This window comes from Archocentrus centrarchus, chromosome 20 (assembly GCF_007364275.1).
Source record: "Archocentrus centrarchus isolate MPI-CPG fArcCen1 chromosome 20, fArcCen1, whole genome shotgun sequence".
Taxonomy (NCBI): domain Eukaryota; kingdom Metazoa; phylum Chordata; class Actinopteri; order Cichliformes; family Cichlidae; genus Archocentrus; species Archocentrus centrarchus.
The window spans coordinates 20,471,941-20,491,316 of record NC_044365.1 but is presented as its reverse complement, the minus strand read 5'-3'; positions in this window follow the sequence as shown (position 1 = coordinate 20,491,316).

Here is a 19,376-nt window from a genome sequence, read left to right as displayed (position 1 = left end):
TTTCCATAACATGTCTTCTTTCAAAGTAGATGGAAAAATTCCCAAATACACTTTGAGGTGCAGGTATTTTCCAATACCCTGTCTAATGAAAAAGCTGTTGTTGTACCGGTTAATGTCTCTCCGCTTTACTAAAGGCATACAATTGACATTCACATGAGCCTCAGATGTAATTTGTATTCATCCATAATTTGTATGAATACAATACTGAACATATCAGTTCAGTACAGGGTTGTTGGCATGCTGATGTTAGTATATAGACCCAATATATCTCCTTACCTGCATCAATAATATTGGTGCTGACTCACTGTTTTCAGGTACAGAAGCACGGACGTTGTTTCTTTAATGTTCATATTGCTGAATTTGTGACAAAAAAATGAGGATATCAAATAAAGTTTTAATGATTCCTCCTTTTCTGTGTCAGCTAAGATGGATGTGCAGTAGATAAAGAAGTGGTGGATAGAGCCAGGCCTGAATGGAAGACTGGCTATCAGATAGAGATTCACTTTCTCCTCTAAGGGAGGGGAAGTGGCCATTAGTCAGGGAAGTAATCTAATCAATGTTGTTGTGCACAACAGTGCAGACAGCCTCAGCGCATCACTGAGCGCTATTATTCTTAGTCATGTTCTCATTGAAGAACAAAAAACACTGGCCCCCGATGGCCCAAATCTCCTTTTGTCCCTGTGTGCGGGTCCTGCAGATGCTGCTGGAACCTGGTAATATGCCGAAAAAAGTATACACGAAAAAAGTGAGGACGAAGATGAGGGCTGCCTCTCAACTAGAGGAGCCAGACAGACTGTTAATATCATAGGGTTTTAATGCATATGAAATATTAATATAAATGAGGGAGGTAGCAGTATATTATCAGTATCCACTCCTGGACAGATTGTATTCAACCTTTGCTTTCCTGCTGTGCTGGTTTATGTTCCGGTGCCCCTTGCATGTGGTGATAATCTCTGACCAGGCTGCAGGAGAGATAGGTGAGATGAAAGAGGAGAAGAGTGGAGAGTGGCGCTTTGATGGCCAACTGCCACGAGTTCAGCCAGGGTCAGACCACACCACACTTCACAAACTTTTGGAGCCACAGAGTCAGAGGGAGCATGAAGATTAGACAATAAAGTTTAGTGGCAAAAGGTGCAAATAGTTCATCTGAATTTTCATATTTAATGGAATACATTGTCAGCTATTAGAATTTCTTCCTTGTACAACTTTCTGCCTTTATTTCTTTTCCTGGCACAGTTATATACACCAAAGTTTCAAATAACAAAGACGGTGTATGCTCATGAAAGTCAAAAGCTTCAGACTGGTTGTCTCGGGCCCATACCTCTGGGTGTGAGCACAGCACCTTCTGCCTGATTCTCAAACCTTCTGTCTGTGAGGGGCAGCCAATCAGAAGAAAGTCAACCTCACCCTGTCATACTGTTTAAGTCAAAGTTGACCTGTTTTGACATTTGATGACTTTTCCTAAAGTGATCCAAAATACTCAAAAAAAGGAAATATTTTAAAATTTTATATTTTTGTACAGGTGCTATAAAATTTCATACGCCGAGCCTGTTCATGTATAAAATAAATAAGTGGTTAAAGGGAATCCTGAAACTGTGAAATTGTCTGTGCCATGTCTCTGTGTGTGTTTTTTTTGCAGAGCAGTGGTGACACAGTTAAAGGGGGACCTTGACACTGTCAGGAGAACTGTCTGTGTTCCCACCACATTTGCACAGCTTCCTGCAGAGACAGGAACCTGCTGGTCTTTGAAGGGTAAACAGTGGAATAGTACAACAACATAGGAGTGATCACCTACGGTGCACAGCAAGAAAGTTCCTGATTCACGTACCAGCTGGGGTCTTTCTGTGTGGAGTTTACATGTTCATCCTGTCCCTACGTAGGCTTCCTCCTGGTATTCCGGTCTCCTCCCACAGTCCAAAAACATGCCTTTTGGTTAAGTGTTTATTCTACACCGACCATGGATGTGAGGTGCAGAAAGTGCTTGAAGTGTATAGAATAAAATGATTGCCACTGAGCTTAAACTAACTGAGTGATAACTGAGATTAAAACATAGATCATAAGAGGGCTTGGGGTGCGATATGATTATGATGGCACCTGAGCTGCCATTTCAATGAGTGTGGGAAACACATGCAAGGTCTCCAACCACTGCTGTGATGGCAAAGACTTTGCAGAGACTTGGACTCTGTGTTCTGTTAATACATGTTGAATTAATACTAATAATTATAAATGGTAGTTATGAAGTTTTTTGTGTGATAAAGCAGTGAGGACGGTGTTTAATGGTTGTGTAGCGCCTCTCTAGCGTGTGTGGCTATAGTGAGAAGTGGCTAACCTGAGTTCTTTTAAATTTCCAAAGAACATGATGTTTCTCTGATAAACTTAACTGAATTTCCCTTTGGCGCATTCAATTATTCACTTTTTAAATCATGGGCTGTTATACTTTCAGTGACTTATTAACCATAAATGCGTACACTGTACCAGGTAATCGCCGTGTAATTCATGGCAGTAATTCAGTAACTCTTCATCTGAACTATTAGCCTTCAAATTACCACAACATGCATCAACCAATCCCCTTAGAATATTAAGAATAGTCAATAAACAGAGTGGTTTAAAGAAAAAGATATGGAACATTTACTTAGAAAAAAACAGAATGATTTTTTCTTTTCAGGTGTTCACTGGTATGTTTCACTCTTTACCCAATAAACACATTCAGAATAACATAAAATGCAAAACTTAAAAGATATCCTATTGGCCCAGATAATTAAACCTAAAGTACCAGTCAAACGTTTGGACACACTCACCCATCCTGTATAGCTGGCAATAAAATAAACTAAAATGACATTCAGTTCAAACTGTTGCAGGCCTGAATGCTGCAGCCCACTGGTGAGGAGCAAGGTCATATTAAGACATTTTAAACAGATCTGTAGTTCAAAATCAGGTCTAGAGTCTTGGGTCAAAACTGACCCAAACCACACTGTGATGGCATGAAATATGAACAGTATTTAAGGGTTAAACGGAGAGAAGCTAAAAAAAAAAAAAAAACTTTTATACCGTATGTATTATTTTAAATATAGTTTCTACCTTAGTAGTAAAAAACAAAACAAAAAACATGTATGATGTTTGTATTCTAAATGCATTTCATGGATAGAATCAAATTTAAATTGCCTCTGAAGATCTGTGGTCTTAATATGGCAATAAGCCTAATCCATGTATCAGCCCATATACTTAGATAGCTCAGTGCACACACCAGCCTGATCTTTATCACAGTTTCGACTCTCATCAGGTTGAACAATCTTTTCGATAAACAATTCATTTGAAATGTGTTCTGCTCTAAATTTCTGAACCCATGCGACTGGAATCTGAGCTCTGCAATATCACTGAAAGCCCATTTATAGGAACAGTAAATAATCTGTGCTCTATTATAAACACATATTCCACCATTGATTCGGTGCCTTTAGAGCCTGGGCTGTGCTAACGGCACACCAATTTCTTGTCCTTCACAGTGTGCACTTGGCCAGATGAAAAGGTCATCCTCAGTACTGTGAGCAGGGATGCAGTAATGGCAGTACCTGTTTACAATGTTCCTGTTGTATATAAAAGGTGGACTTTGCCACTGTGATGTCACCCATTGTTCAGTGAAATCCTGTTTTGAAGCCTGGTGCTGATCCTTTCTATCGTCAAACGCCATCTTGCTGTTTTTGAACTGCTAACTACTATACAAATGGAAGTGATCTGCAACCAAAAGAGTTAAAAAGAAAGCAGGTTGAAAGTGATACACTCCATGACTGAGTGACTGAAGTCATTTGTTTCTGAAGAACTGGGGTGTGCCAGTTGCTAAAAAAATCCAATAGCTCACAGTTCACTGAACATGCTCTAGAAGGGGCCTTTTAAGGAATAATCCACTGGTTGTTTAATGGGGAGGGTGTTGTAGTAGCTGCAGTGGTGACTTTCAGGCACTGCTATAGGGTAAAGTTTGTGAGTCCATGGGGTCCCCTTGGGGACTGGTCTTTATGGAGCTGTCTGCCTTGACTGTTGCAAAAGCCTAAGCTTGAACAACTTTTAGCCAGTAAGAGAGCTGTTCATATGGGCTGCTTTGAAGTTGGGAACTACATCAAAGACAACACTTCATTTTCCTGGGTTATATTTGAAGGATCAGACAGATCAAGCAAAGCAAAAGCAATACAGAGAAACATAAACATAAAGAGAGCCCTTAGAGTGGTGTGGGGAATTCACAACTTGAGAAAATAGGGGTTGTGATACAACCAAAGGTAGCTAAATTTTCTATCCAGAGTCTATTATAATAACAAATAATAATAAAAAAAGATAAATATGAAACTCTTAAAAGCCCTATTAATAAAAAGAAAATAAACCATTAAATCGACTTTAACTCCAATGATTCTTAGCAGAAAAAATAAAATACAAGTGATGACAACATAAAACCTAAAAAAAAAGCTCAAAACTGGACAACAGTATTACAATCCACAGGTGATTCTTCAAAATAGGATCAGTGGCTTTCAGTACAGAGGGACATCCACTGTGGCTGTCACACTTGCCTGTTGACAAGCATGTTGAACTGTCTACATTAATTAGAAGTTACCCATCTTTGTTTGGAGATACATCTTCTAGAATTATTCTGATTGAGCATGAAATTGATGTGGGTGACGGAAAACCAATCCGACAAAGATTTCTGAGGGAAAGAGGAAGATAATTAACTGCGAAGTTCAGTATATGTTGGAAAACAACCTTGCAGTGCCATCTTCATCAAGCTGGGCTTCTCCTTGTTTACTAGCGTAACAATCTGATAAGTCATCTTCCTTTTAAATTGCTCCTAGGGGGCAAGGTTGCTGAGGCTGGAGATTAGAGTCTGGAGGTGGAAGGAGTGAGTATATACAAAGATGTTTGGCAATAAGGTTGGTTATACATGTCTAATATCCATATGTTAAGTTTATTCAAAACGTAAATAGTTCTGTTTGTTTCAGGGTGGGAACCCTGTTCTATGGGCCACTGGGTTGGCCTTGTTTTCTTGTTGCCTGTCTCTTTTTCAGGTAACTAGTGGGTGGACACCTGTAGCACACCTGAGCACTAAAAAAGTAGCCTTGCCTGAATCTACAGGAAGTTCCTGTTTGCGCCTCTTCTCCTAATGGAGGCTTTTTTGCTGACACAATGAATTGGGTCCTTGGGTTTAGCACATTCTGCATGCATGTCCTCCATGCACTGGTGTGCTGACCTGGATTCGGGTTTCTTTGCCAACCATTAATGATCAATCATTTTTGGTAAAATAAAAGTGGCCTGTCCCCCTGCTGTTGACAGAGGTGTTCACACTGGAAGCAACCCCACAAAATCCAGGCCACTGGCAGCTATATAGACCCATGACTCCTTGCCATGATCCATTCCCACTGGAATTTTCCTCGTGGTCCACTTGACCCACGGTGGCATTGCTGCCACTGGGTGCTCAACTTTGATGCTTGCCAATGCTACTTCATGTCTTCCCCTACTATTCTCTCTCACTCTGGACTCATGCTCTCTCCCGTCATCGTCTCTGCCATTTTTTTCCTCCTTTTAAAGTGGTGGTTTGAGAAAGTGTAGCTCATTAGGTTGATTGGGGCAATTTCAGGAAGTAAGCACTAAAAACATATTTAGCCATCAATTAAAAAAGCACAGACTTTACACTCATAGGCACTATCCAGCTCTGTTTGGTGGTGCATTGAATCTTTAAACAGTACCTCATTTTGTATTTGGTATGGCACACGGAGTCTTGATTTTCAAATGAGTTTCAGAAGGAAGGAAAGAGATTCTGATCTGGAAATAATGTAGAATAGAACAAGAAGCCAAACAGGATTGCATTAAGACGAAGGCTTAAATGAAATTCAAACCTGTACTTGGGACTTGTTGATTCTTTTCAGTCCATTTTTATGGGCAAATCCCAAGTGATTCAGAATATTACTGAGACACAAAGTCAGAAAGTATAAGGCTCAGACATAAGCCAATACAGCATTGCTACAAGAGCTTCTATCTTGGGAAACCAAGTAAACTTGAAAGCTCTCAAGAAAGGGAATGTGATTGAGGCTAATGCTCCTGATAGTGCTCAGTGATGCAATGAGCTTGTTCACAGTGCTGTCATTGACAGAAGTGATCAAATCATTTTCTCAACTAATGGGTACTTCCCCTCCCTAAGGAGAAAGTGGATGCATGGCTAATGCATTGCCAGGAACGCAACTTTGATCTGGTAAATTTATTCAAACAGGACAACTGCACGGAGACAATCATAAAATGGCCTTCAATATCCATCCATCAATGTAAAACCTAATCAAAGTGATGAAAATGTTCTATTTGTTGAAACAGGCCTCTGAAAGAGTGTCAGTATAATTTAATTGTAACTGATCTGCATGCAGATAAGATTTATAGTGCTGTTGTCTTTAGACGTGTGCCATTCGAGATCCTGTTCCCATTAAAATAACAGTTTTAATGAACAACAATCATTTTTTTCATTTTCTTTCCAACATACTCCTGCATAGCAAAATTCACAGATTGAATAATTTCAGGAAAAAGGAAGGAAATTCATTTATTTCAACCCCACAGTCTGAGAATACAGTGTTTTTATAACACAAGTGGATCACATTTAGAGTTTGAGTATGTTGGGGCTCAGCACTGGTGAGCCACTTGAGGATTCCTGAATGTCCACTTTGCTGTTCACCCTGGAATAAAAAGGGTAATTATTCTTTGCACGTCTCTGGAGAATTTATCTGAGTCACTGGTAGATGCTGAAGTAGTTTGACTGAAGTTGCTGCACTTGCTAATTGGTCACCAAGCAGTAGTGGACTAGAAATGGAGAACATTCACCTACAAAGTAAAATGTGTGACTTATGACTGAAATCAACATGTTTCTAAAGGTTTAACTTTTAATTTGAAGGTGAATTTGATTGAAATGGATGAATGAAAAAATGTTTGCTGGGAATAGTTCTGGTGATTTGCAGTGCAAAATGTCTAAATGGTCAAATTGAGTATTATCCATCAATTTTACATTTTCAAAACTTAGCTTTCATTCACCAAAGATAAATACTTTGACTTGTATAATTCTTTTGATAACTTAAAGTTTTTGTGAAGGAAAGTACCATTTCTTAGTGACTCTGCAACTGAGTGAAAGGGGCATGTTTATAGTGGAAAGCTGATGTGCCCCAGAAGAAGGAGGGAAGACTCCCAGTGGCTGGGAGCAGACTGGCAGTCAGCTGTCAGCCGGCTGGGAGCAGTAATTCTAAGTGGCTGTATCTGTGGCATGGATGACTTTGGCCTGTCGGGATGACGGCAGAGGACCTGTAAGAAAAACATGCAGGCACAGGGATAACTCACAAACTTCGCACAGAAACACCGCCAGATGACCAGAAAATTTGAATCAGAACCTTCTTGTGGTCATGACCATCTGGCTGCCTCAGTTTGGATGTTTTTACCCCAGTAGGAGCTTTACAAAGCTTTTTGCATCATAATGACACCGAAGATGTTATAACTACTTCAACACTAATATTTATCATGTGTCATGGAAAGTAGAATGGACACCAGTTTTATAAGATATTTCAATATTGCTTATAGCACCAGCATAGCTGCAGTCTCATTCAACCTTGTTCACACTGGTTACATTGATGTTTCTCTTTTCCTGGCAGATGATATCTCCATAATCCTGCCAACAAAACTCTGACTGGCTCAGCTGCTTTTCCAGCTGTGAAATCAAATCACAATGAGCCCACTGAAAATATTTGACTTTTTTTTTAAACTTGCTGAAATGATCTTGGATGTGGATGAAAAATCAGAGTTCTGACACCACAGTATTAATTTGCAGCCCCTTTTCTATAAAATTATTCCCCCCTTCATGCAGGGCCTATTAGAATTCATGTGATTTGATTTTTAGCTACCAGACACCTGAAGTGTTCAACTTTTTCTTTTATCTAGTTGTGCTTTGTTCTGCAGTACCCATGAACTGCTCAGGCAGAGAAGAAAAAACAGCCAGAAGCTCAAATCTTGCCTCCAAAACATTGTAGTATATATATCAGTGTAAATGTTGCATGTGCTGTGGTGTTTAGCCTGAGAATAATCTGTATTTAGCTAATGGTAATGTTGAGAAACTTCATACAGTGGCAGCTAATTTTCTTCAGTGCATTCATTGTTCTGAAGGATTGGGCCCTTTCCCTGACCCACTAAACAGCTTTCTCCCCCTTCAAAATCCCTTAGCACAGTCTTTTAATTAGAGGTCATGGCGGCTGAAATTATTTACTATGATAGACTGCATATTTGTAACTTTAATGCTTATTTTCCAGTCACAGCAGTTGATGTTTTCATATCTAAGCTCATTTTTTTATTACCTCTACATAGAGCAAATTGTTGCTTTTGAAAAATATATAAATATTCAGTCTCCTGTCTTTTTTAACAAGCCTCTACCACTTTAAAAAAAAAAAGTCTGACATCTATTAAAAAGTTTTTTAAAACATGGACTTTTTGATGTGCTTTAGTAGATCTAAGAGCAAGCAGAGCCTATCCTGTGGAGTGATGAGAAAGTGAAGAACACCAGATTAAATGGGCTCAGGGTTCAGCCTGAGGGTACAGTGGTGCTCATTGGTCACTGTCATCCACTAAGTCTTCTCTCTTTTTACTGCCTTTTGTTTAGTGCATTTGGCCCCAGGGATCTCTCTCTGGCAGACAGAATGATTCTGAAATGCTGTGATGAATGTGATGCTACATGGTCTTCAATAATGCTACTTACCAAATCATTTTTTATTTGCTTTGATTAGCAGACATTAACGGGAGTTTAAAGGCTACCATTCAGACAAAGATATAAAGAATCTTCCCAGGACTGAAATAAAATCTATTTGTGTCTCATCAAAAGATGGAAAATGTTGGACATGATGGCCGCTACTCACAGTGCAATCAAGCTGTGATTAATCAAAGGAAAAGTGGTTAGAGGAGGGAGGTGTTTTCAGTCCAAAGGCACAGGATGTGGGAGATAGACGTGCGTGTGTGTGTGTGTGTTTTATTATTCTAATTTTTATTTTCTTAAGTTATCTCATGCAATAGTTCCGAAGGGCTTTCAAAGCTTTTCTTTGGACACTGGCGGCATTTTTTTTTACTTATTTTCAGTTCAGTCCTTGTACCTGACTATTTTTAGAGGAATGTTTCCAAAGAGCTATTAGCCAAAAACTACAACCACAGTGAGAGCTTGGTCCGTATAGCCGGTAATAAGTCGGATTTGTTTCCTGTGGGTGTTGGACTCCGTCAGGGCTGCCCTTTGTCACCGATTCTGTTCATAATTTTTATGGACAGAATTTCTAGGCGTAGCCAGGTGGCGGAAGGCTTCTTCCTTGGTGGCCTCAGAGTCTCATCTCTGCTTTTTGCAGATGATGCGGTTCTGTTGGCTTCATCAGGGGGGGGCCTCCAGCTCGCAGTGGAACGGTTCGCAGCCGAGTGTGAAGCGGCTGGCATGAGAATCAGCACCTCTAAGTCTGAGGCCATGGTCCTCAGCCGGAAAAGGGTGGAGTGCCATCTCCGGCTCAGGAACGAGTTCTTGCCTCAAGTGGAGGAGTTTAAGTATCTCGGGGTCTTGTTCACGAGTGATGGGCGAAGGGAACGGGAGATCGACAGGCGGATCGGGGCTGCTTCTGCAGTGATGCGGACGCTGCACCGGTCCGTCGTGGTGAAGAGGGAGCTTAGCGTAAAAGCGAAGCTCTCGATTTACCGGTCGATCTACGTTCCTACCCTCACCTATGGTCACGAGCTTTGGGTAGTGACCGAAAGAATAAGATCGCGAATACAAGCGGCAGAAATGAGTTTCCTTCGAAGGGTGGCTGGCCTCTCCCTTAGAGATAAGGTGAGGAGTGCAGCCATCCGGGAGGGGCTCAGAGTAGAGCCGCTGCTCCTCCACATCGAAAGGAACCAGTTGAGGTGGCTCGGGCATCTGATTAGGATGCCTCCTGGCCGCCTCCTGGGTGAGGTGTTCCGGGCATGTCCCACCGGGAAGAGGCCCCGTGGTAGACCCAGGACACGCTGGAGAGATTATGTATCTCGGCTGGCCTGGGAACGCCTTGGGGTCCCTCCGGATGAGCTGGAGGAGGTGGCTGGGGAGAGGGAAGCTTGGGCTTCTCTGCTTAGGCTTCTGCCCCCGCGACCCGGCCCCGGATAAGCGGAAGAAAATGGATGGATGGATGGATATTAGCCAAAAACTTAGTACATCTCAGCATGTTGTGCAGTACTTCTCTAGAAAAAAAAAAAAAAAATATATATATATATATACTGTATATATATATATATATATATATATATATATATATATATATATATATATATATATATATATATATATATATATATATGAAACTGGACAAGTGGAGGGCAAAAGAAGTGGCTCGCCTAAAAATAACTATCTACAGCAGATGGACAGTATCTGCAAGTCATGTCTTTATGAAATAGGAAAACAAATCCAGCAAAGACCTGACACAGGACCTGAGATGCATCTGGCCCTTCCTTTGAGCCATCTACAATTCACTGAAGTTTGAAGTTTGGACTGCATTTCAGCCAGTGTTGTTGGAAATTTTGTCAAAATTGATGAAATTTTTGAATTCAGAAAAGTGCCATGAGACTTTGATTCACCAGGCAATGCCATCTGACAGCAGACCACCAACGCAGTAAAAAAAAAAAAAAATGCCTGGATAGAAACATTATAGGCCATGGACTGGCCTCCCCTGAGCCCGGACCTCAACATTATTGAAGCTGTGTGGGATCATCTTGACAGAGTACAGAACAAAAGGCAGCCAATATCCAGAAAAAAAAAAAAAAAGCTCTGAATGTCCTTCAAGAACCCTGGAGAACTATTCCTGAAGACTATGTGAAGAACTTGCAAGAAAACTGCCTAAGAGAGTTCAGGCTGTGTTGAAGAATAAAGGTGGTCACACCAAATATTGGCTTTCAAGCTCTTCAGAATTGTATAAAATCTGTTTTTGCCTTATAGAGATTGCACAAATTTGGCTTGTCCCAGATTTTTGTCAGGAAAAAGTTAGAGCACTACTACATTCTATATACATGATCATATAGAAAATGACCAGGGGCTTCATTTCTAAATGTTACATATACACAGAACAGGCCGGAAAGATGCAAATGTCACCCGCCAACTAAAACCTGGAGTCTGTAAACTTCACTTCTGCACATATTCAAACATTTTGGAGATGGGGGAAATTGGTGAGTTGCAGAATCTCTTTGGAGGAGATCAGAGAGGTTTTTTTAGGAGAACGGCCTCATAGCATCTGTAATGCATAGTAGGGGAATGTTATGTTTTGGTCTTGATTTGCTGCCTCAGGGAATGGGAAGCTTGCATTCACTGATCCAACAATGAATTCCACTTCATATCAAAAAGCGAGTGGAGATAATGTGAGCCCATCTGTCTAAAGGTGAACTTGAAGTCAACTTTTAGCAGGAAACTGATCGCACAAATGAAAGTTGTGGCAAGGCCAAGTCAAAGCCCTGATTTGAAATGTTGTGAGAGGATTTGAAACAGGCAGGACATGCAAGAAAACCTTCAAAGAAAAGCATTTTTACAGAGAGTGGTAGAACATTTCAGTCAAAGACTGAGTGACAATTATGCAAAATGCCTCTAAGATGAAAAAAAAAAAATCTCCTAAAGAGGCAATACTAGCTCCTGCAAAGAAGAATGTTACATTTGCTGAATAAATTACTGGAAAAGCTATTTTTTCTTAGTGGTGTTGTCCAACATCAATCTGTAGACATTTTATAAAGAAAAACAAGTTTTTTTTGTTTTTTTTTCATGTCCAAAGAAAAAATCCCATATGATAAGCTTACGCATACATTTAACTTATACCTACTAACTTAATACTTTTTTACAAGTACATCTGTCAGTGTTAAGTCTGGGGAAAAATTTGGCCTAGATTAAATTATTACAAAAGGAGTGAAAACCAAAATGTTAAAACATGAACTCACACCTTTTCTGTCCTGAGTGAACAGTCTTTGAAGGTTATAAATATAAAACACATGCAGCCCACAGTATCAGACATCAGACAGCCTGGCTAAGGTCCAATCCAACAGTACTGAATGGTCTGACATCCAGAGAAGTTCAGAGCTCCAGTGCATGTGTGAAAAAGGCTACTGAGACATTCGTGTTGGAAAATCTGACAAAACCTTAAAGTACATAAATTGTAGTGACATTTGCCACTGCTAAAGTTTTAAAGTTTTTTGGCTAGGGCATAATGTTTGAATACATGCTTTAATTTCCTCTACATGATGCACAGTTGTGGGAGGGAAGATGGGGTGGAATGACTTTCTTGTGCTTCCAGCTTCCTCCCACATCACAGCAACGTGCTGGATCAAACAAGCGCAGGCCTGGCACTTTATTTTGGTCATCTTGAAATTATCTTGTGGTCCTAAATCCACAGGGGAAAAAGTTGAAATTTGATTTTGAAATATTACTTTGAAATTATCCTGTTCTTATTTCTGGGGGTGTCAAGTTGATGGTGGATATGTTAGTGGTTGTATTAAAGCCATTTTGTTAGAACACCTGACATCTCAATACCTTTGGCATTGGTGCAGTATGAGGTTTGTAGTAATAGTGAGATGATTCTCACTTTTCATATTTTTCTATACTTTATGTCTTTGGGTGTGTAGTTTTAATAGTTAGTTCTGATTGCTGTTATATATTTTGCACACTTTTTATTTCAGGTTTTTCCTTGCATGCTTTTATTATGTAAATTGCTGTTACTTTATGCTTGTAATTACAATAGTTTTACTTCCTGACACCTTCCCTCAGTCCAGTAGGTGTTTGTACAAACTGCATTGTTGTTAAAATATATATTTTCTTAATTTTTCTTTATTTTACAAGGTAAGCTAGTATTCCAGCAAGTGAAAAAGTGCAACACACAAAGGTCCCAAGCAGCACTCCTGGCTGACAAACTTGTGATTCACTCCAGGCTATAAATGCGGACTGTACTGCTCTTCACAAGAGAAGAGTTATCTCTCAGCCTCCAATATTGCTGTGGCCAGTGTGTGAAGGTACCAGCGCCAGAGGACACCCTGTGTCTATCTGTGTGATGCCAGCAGCATCTGACAGAACTGCAGAGTTTGATGCCCTGGGATGAGAACATGGTCACAAAGCTTTTGAAGACAAAAACTATTCCAGACTGGATATTAGTGAAATTTAGATAAAAATGAGCAAAATGCATCTAAAATAGATCCAAGTGTTCTCTTGACTGCTTATCCAACCATTATAATTGGTAATTGCACAAATACAGAGAACAGCAGCAGTTCATAAACACTCGTTTAAGAATCATATTCATTTAAAGAAGAATTGTATCAAGCTAAAACTGAGAATTTAACACTTTTAGAGGATTTCAGGGAAAATAAAAATGGAAAAGAATGAGGCTGAAGACTCGCCCCTAAGAATGTTCCTGTTTATCTCTTTTAGCCTTACGTACTCTTATGTATTCACAACCTGTCCAGAGCATTTCCCTTACTTTGCCCATTACATACTGGGACAGCCTCCAGCCCTACAGCACTATGAAAAAGGATTAGAGGAAATAAATGTGCTCTCCCGCACACGCCTGTATGAGGATGTGAGTAGGGTCTGAAAGATCAGAGAGTGACATCAAATTCATTGACTTGCTTTTCTGTCAGGCTCTAAACAGTCTTCTCTCAGCATCCTACTGTGTTATTAGAAGTCAGAAAGACAGAGAGGAAGGAAATAGGAAAGCACTATAACTCAAATTGCCACCCAGAAAATGCATCTCAAACTAAACGTGATCAGATAGAGGGAGGACATTACCATTTCTATTACAGCTATTTGGCCTCCAGCAAAGCCGTCGCTCGTTCATCTCTGTGGATAAATCTTTTTTTTTTAACCATCAAAAAAGGATACTTTGTCAAAGCTTTGTTAAAAAAAAAAAAGAAATACATTTCTAATTCATAGAAAATGTGTGATTTTCAAGAAGTTGTTTGCACGTGTGTTTGTGTCTCTGCAGCAAAGAATGAGTCAGAGAGGCAGTGGTGGAGCCAACAGTGAATGGGAGGTCCACCTCAGTCTTATGCTCCATTAGCAGTCAGTGTGTAATAGCACGGGTGGACATGTGTTCAGTACAGATAACAGAGAAGTGGCTGAGACTGTGACAGAGAAAGACAGCCCTAACAGACTGGCCCTGATGTTCCAGCACCAGCGACATGTCTGCTTCATCCTCACCCACTCTCTCCCTCTCTCTCTGAGAGCATTTTGAAATACCTGTAGGTACAGCAGAGCTAAAGAGAAAGGTGGATAAAAAAGCAAGGAGAACTCTCTGGGCTGGAAATTATCTGGCTATATTGTAATATTATTAGGCCAGACTATGACTAATTGATTTAACAAGTATATGCAGATCTTTACCTCATTCAACCCAGAGCAGCTTCTGGGACTACTGGAATATGCAGGCTGCACTGGAGCCTTTGCTGTTCCTTTATTCATACTGAATCATATTCACATTAGATATCTGTTGTGCCATTGCTTTTGACAACACGCCCACATGGACACACTTAAACAAATTTGGGGCTGAAATATTTATAGTGTGGGTATTAAATCGGGAAAATCATGAAATTTAAAACACAGGTTCATTGGAGGGGCAAATACAAACACAATTTGCAATTCAGATTTATTTTTTTTTATTTATTGCTGAATAAACTGTATTCATAACTCACTAAAAATGTCCCCACATGCAGGCAGTTCTTATGAAAAGAAACAGTGACCTACACTGTAGACTGTATGAAAAATACAGAGGAAAAAAAGCTAATCCAAGTCAAACCAAGAGCTGTCACATCAGGTATTATATTTGAAGAACTTTCCTTTATGCTGAAATGTCTCCATAATATATTATTCTAACAAAGAATTAATGGCTCAATCACACTAGAGTAAAAACAGGAAGGCGACCTTTTTTGTGACTCATGTGGTTACCTGGTGATTGCACTGATTTATTTTGCATTTGGCAACCAAATGCAAACAGTTGTAGTGACCAACTGGTTGCATGCAATACCCTCAACCTGTAGCTGGACACATTCAGTCCCAAGGGCACTGCATAGGTCACCTGGTGGGAAGCAACATGTTTCCAAACAACCATGGTCTGACATGTTTTCTGTAGGAATTTCTGGACTCATTAAGTAGTTAATGTAAAATTCTGTTTAATGTGAATTTCTGTGTGTATATACAGCAACAGATTTATAACAGATGGCAACAGATTTGCGATTTTCACCAATTTATCACAGTTAATCAATCTGTTATCACAAACAGATTGCATGCCATTGTCAGCTTGACCCCGTTCAGTTGCAAACTGAGAGCAGACTGACTCCATCATTTTATCGCTGTCTTGACACACTCAAGTCACTCTGAGGACATCAACTGACAGCGAGTGATTGCGAACCTGGTCCCCGCCAAAATCACAAACTCATTGCACACAGTTACAATAATTTTTGTTGTGCCGTGGCCTCCAACCACTCTTTTCTGCAGTGCAAATGTAGCATAAATGGCTGTATAATGTAAAATGTTTGTTGATTATCCCGCTGAGATTCAGCACCACATTCTGTGGCACTTCACAGCTTTTATCTTTTTGTTTGCCAGTCCATATGGTTGTGTATCATTGGCTCTTAGCATGTGCGGCTCTAGCTCATGAGCACCCACACTGATAGCTGCCAAGACATTGTAAAGAGCCAAAAGAAACATCTAGTGTGCAAAGATGATCTAGGCAAAGAACAAATGTTTCAGGAAATGGTGGCCCTAACTAGGAAAAAGAAGTGGGCGCCAGGCTTTCTGACGTAGACTGGAAAATAAAGTACCAATCAAGTGGCTTTAACATCATTTGATTTACCTGTTGAACACCTGTCATTTGTACTGAACAAAAGAAAGAACAGATCACTGATTGATCTAAAGTAGATGATCTTTGTGACTTTTTCCACATTAGAAGCTTCTCTTCTTTTGGGCTTGCAGGGTGATGAGCCCTGCCCTATTTAATATGTGAGTACATAAAAGGTGGTAACAGTAGGAAAATGAGAACATAAATGGAAAAGGCATCTTCATTACAAATGTCCCAAACAAAAGTAGTCTGGGATAAAATCAGATTCTCCTCAAAAATACCTGAGGTTACAGTTTAATTGTATTGAGAAAGACATTCTTAGGATACAGTGCTCTATATCTACAATATATTACTGAAATTAAAGTTCATTATATTAAAGCACAAAGCCATTGGCTCACAAGGTATAACTAGATATGCACCTACCATTACAATAATAATAGGTGTTTAGTCACTGATTGCCTGTGGCGATTTTCTCACTGAACTTGACAGGAAGATTACCCTGTAAAATTGCTCTCATTAATGGCAAATTATCCATTTAAAGCCCCGTGGCACAAAGTTTTCGCCCTCTTAGTCATGATTCTATTTTCTGCAAAAATAAACAGCTGAACTGTTATTTTCAGTTTTCAGGAAGGGTACGGTCTTCACAAAAAAGAAAAAAGGCCATTTCTCTATCCATATTTATTGTGGCCGTATGTCAGAGGGAGATCAAAACAACTGGTGAACACTTTTTCCTGGAACCTTGGCAGGCAGTTGGCTTTTTTTGTGAGACACTTTGAGATCTCAGATACCATCCATAAATGCGCTGTTCTCTGCTGCACCATGAAAAATTCTATGTTGATGCCAGATACATAAATTCCAAACATTAACATTTCTAGTTTTGAGTTTATATGTGAACAAAGAAATTATTGGGAACATGCACATTTGTTATTTTACAAATGTGGGACAACCACTGGCATTTTAAACTTCCTAGAGCTTCTCTTGGGGTGAACTAAAGTCCTGCTGTTTAGTTGCTCTTTGCACTTCCATCTATATTCCATATATTCCACTATTTATGTATTCCTAATCTTAGAAAAGATATAAACAACTGGTCTAAAAAAAAAAACAACTTTTTTTTTTGCACTACATTAGTTTTGTGGTTTACCTGAATTCTGTTAGCCTGTCCTTTTTGTGTTCTCCACAGCAAACACACGTGCTCAGCCAACAAAGGTTTTCACAGTGATGGAATACCCAGCAGGTGCCAAATGAAGACTCATGAGACTGTTTCATATAGATTTTTTTTTTAACAGTTTTGGACAAGCCAAAAGATTAATTAGCTCTGTAAAGATGCACTACATTGGAGTTCATATAAAGAGACAAACAAAATGAGACGAGGAAACTATTTAATCACTCCAGTAATTTTCTTTAACTGTGGAGAGATACTGTTTGAACAGTTTGCTTTATGATGATTAATTCAAATAACTACATTTATATTTCATTTACATTAATTTGCACTTATTTTTACATTTAGCAGACATTATACGTGGCAGCATATCCAGCTCTGTTTGAATGAGCTTGTACAGTATGCCTCTTCTGCAGAGGAAATGCTGCATGGAAACTGACCTAGTGGATTTTTTTTTTCCTCTGAGAGTTGTGGCTGCTCCTCAGTGAGCAGCAGATTTTGTTCAGAGCTGTCCAGGCCACAATCATTCAATACAATAATGGTTCAGTATATTCATCTAGAAAATGCAAAAAAAGTGGTGACAGGTCATGCAGATTTGTGATGTTCATTGATATTTGGGTTATAATAATAAACCTTAGCTAATTATTGACCAATTTCCAACCTCCCTTATATTTAAAACAAAATCTTGAAAGTTGTTGTAAATCAGCTATGTGATCATCTGCTGAGGAATGGCTTATTTGAAGAGCTTCAGTCACGATTTAGAGGTCATCATATCACAGAAACAGCACTGGTAAAGGTTATTAATGATCTTTTTATGGCCTCTGGCAGTGGACTTGTCTCTGCTCAGTCCTGTTCAGACCTCAGTGGAACATTGACTACCAGTGATTGCAACATTTTACCACAGACACCAGAACACACCATTGGCCTTACATTTGATGCTGGAATACTTTGATATACAGAGGAGTTCATGGTCAACTCAGTGACTGCAAGGTGCCCAGATCCTGTGGGTGCAAAACAAGCCATCATCATCATCATCATCATCATCGTGCTTGACAGTTGGTATGAGGTGCTGTGTTGGTTTTTTCACTTTAATCTTGTCTGTCCAAAGGACATTGTTCAAGAAATCTTGTGCTTTGTTCAGATGAAACTTTGCAAACCTTCATCATGCTGCCATGTTCTTTTCAGAGAGAAGAGGCTTTCTCCTGGCAATCCTTCCAAACAAGCCATACTTGTTCACTCTTTTTCCAACTGTACTGTCATGAACTTTAAGTTTTAACATGCTAACTGTCTCCTGTAGAGTCTGAGATGTAGTGCTTGGTTTTTTGTAATTTCTATGCTCATTGCATAGTTTGATATTGGGTGGAATTTGCTGGGATGTCCACTCCTAGGAAGATTGTGGCAGAGGCTGAAGTCTTCAGTTGCTCCAGACATGCACACTACCATAACATCCGCTTTGATAGAAGTGATCACACTTGTTGATGATCAGTAAATCAAGTGTTTTTGAGCAGGTCCTGGCTGCTACTTACCATCTTAATTGGAAGTAGTAACTATGTGGTCCTGTTTTTCACAGGACTGTATATCATCTGTCAGCTATCAGGCCCCGCTCCCGTGAAGCCAGCTCCCAGTTTGGGTTCAGGGAACAGACACCACGTCTACTTTTAAAATTAGGGTTACACTTTCCTCATTGATAAAGCTTATAGTTACCTCGTTGTGAATTGCCTCTATGGAAATACAATCAATTAAATTGAATGTAATCTGTGCTGAAAATTATAACAAACACTAAATAACTAAATGAGCCCGCTGTTAATTTTAATGCCACCTATTTGATTAACTATCTTTTTGTAACGGTTGACGTATTGCTCCAGCTTAATTGCTCCGAAGGACATTTCTTCCTGTGATATTGAATATAAGCAAAGTTACATGATAAAACAGCTGCTAAGCTCCTTTGTGTGCATCACCACTTTAAATCTAATTAGGCATCTCAAAGGAAACTACTGTAATCTCCACTGTGCATAATGTAGGTTTTTTCATCACTGTAACAAGACAATTAGGTTTTTTTTCTTTATATGTAATTTCTAGCAGGCTACATTAATATTAGGTACTTTGTGCTGAATCTAATTTAAAAAAAAATAGCAAGTTTAAACATTTTTTTTTTCTACATTAGATCATGCTGAGCTTTTCTGTTTCACACAGTGTCTTGGGACATGGAAAAAGTCTTAAAATTAAAGCATGTTTGAGTCAGGTATTATGATTCATAACGCTCTCTTTTTTTTCCCTTTGTCTCCAGCTATTTTCAGAATGTGAAGAGCACAGTGGTTCCCCGGCTGTTAAATTCCTAATTTTATCTGAAGTGCTGAATCAGTGAGCATAAC